Below are 2,176 nucleotides of genomic sequence, written 5' to 3' on the forward strand. Positions count from 1 at the left end.
CACTAATATACACACTATGAACAAAACAATATAGACATATTGACAACTAGTGCAGTGATCAGAGTGCAAAGGATGCAAGAGTAAACTTCTCATTATGTACATGTAGAAGGTGGATATGATATACAGGTACACATACATGTACACATGTACACAGTGTGATGGAGCATAGTGCAAAGGATGCAGGAAAAAATAAATAAGACCTATGACCTTGTGACCTGAGGTAGGTGTATTGGATTGGTATACAGGATATACAATATGACATAGTATGAACAGCACTGAAATAGAGAATGGTGAATAAATAAATAATAAGTGGAAACCAGTAAACAGGTGTTGATTAGAGACATAGTTACTGGGTTATTGCACAGGAATTGTTCCTGACACTGTGAGTCAGAAATCAGCTGTTCATCAGAGTGATGAACAGTGATTAATATTCATTAATTGAATGACTGGGAATACTGTCTTCACATGTATATTATCACTATTAGTGATCTGTCATCACAGCTCATCTATACATACACACGCACACACACACACACACACACACGCTCACACCTTCAGCTCTACTGCGAAGAAGACCATTTGTCCAAACATTGTCATGTCTATGTAGCATAAAAGAAGAACTAGGAGCAAGATGGCCGTGTGTGGGTATTTTTGTGTGTGTGCCTTTTTTCGTCCAAATAACACCTCTCTGCAAATAAATGTGCTTCTGTGTTAATCCACACGGTGATGAGAATGCCTCATAATCAGCAGCAGGTTGATGCAGTGAGCAGGCGCCTCCTGCAGTGAGAGCAAAAGCATGATAAGATGCCACTCACAGGCAATTATCACGCACCAGCAACAATAACGGTTCTCCAAACACGTAACTAAACCCTCAGACACACACTGCTGGAAACGCCTACTCTCTCTCTCTCTCTCTACTGTTTTATAGGTTGCAGTTTTGTCAGGGGGCTTGAGTGGGTTGGAGAGGTTGTGAGAATAGCACGGTGTCCCCTCAGTTGGTGTGATATGTTTGTTCTCTTCTCTCTGTACCACCTAGGCGCCACTTCAGGAAATGAGCAGCGATACACAGAGGTGCTGCTTCTAATAGGTCATGTATGAGCATCATGAGAGCTGACCCTGTGGTTGACACTGTGATGGGGGAAAATGAGATGATGGAGAACCACAGCAGCGAGCAGCCTGAATGTAGTCGTCGCCACACATGATGATACACCCTAATCTTTTTATAAGGGATGACACCCAGCAGACACACAAACTGTAAACCTCAATTCTCACTCTTTAGCCAAGGTATTTTGCAACCTAGTAATATTTTCTGTCATGTTTTTTATATTGTAGAAACGTAGATGAGGGATCCAGGTTAAAAATGTCCAGACGTGCTTAAATGTGAATGTGTACACGCAGAGATTTGACTCCTGCCTGCCAACAGATTACACCATCTACAGCACACATGACTGCATCACAGCGAAAGCACCCCCAGGACATGTCAGTGAGGTCCACTGGCCGTGATATTCAATGCATTTCTAAAACATGCATTTCAACAGTTACATGGACTCCCTCTAATCGAGTCAGTTGGTTCAGTCATTTTGCAAGACTGCATACAACCCCCTGTGACACATATCAGTGCATATTATGCTAATCCAGTTGCCTCTGTTTGAATCCCCCTCAACCACGCTCCAACAACCAGGCCGTGAGAATGGAGGCGACCCAATAAACCACGTCCACATATAATGAGGAGTGATTCCACGGCTGCAGAGGGAGAGACCTGGGCTTTCCCCCCTGTCTGTTCTTTTTGGCATATCTTCAGTTCAGCCAGTGACTCAGCCCTTTGGATGCCCCATGGCTGCTGGGTGGCAGCTGACAAAGACTTGAAGATGGCCTGTTGGGCCCTCCAAGCTGCTTCTGTTGTCCTGGTGTTCTCTGGACGCTGGTCAAACAAACTTTTGAGAAGAGAGGTGCCCACCAGTGACTCACATATACGAATTCATACATTAAAATATTATGGTAAGGACTTTTAATATGAAACATTTGTACTGTGCTGAAACAGTTCGTCATTTATTGGATTATCAATATTTGGCAAATCAATCAAGTAATTTAAGAACCAAGAATTCACTGGTTTCAGCACCTCAGATGTGAATATTTGCTTGTTTTCCTAAATAAAGTAAAAGTAAATTAAATATAT

This window comes from Micropterus dolomieu, linkage group LG04 (genome assembly GCF_021292245.1).
Source record: "Micropterus dolomieu isolate WLL.071019.BEF.003 ecotype Adirondacks linkage group LG04, ASM2129224v1, whole genome shotgun sequence".
Lineage (NCBI taxonomy): Eukaryota > Metazoa > Chordata > Actinopteri > Centrarchiformes > Centrarchidae > Micropterus > Micropterus dolomieu.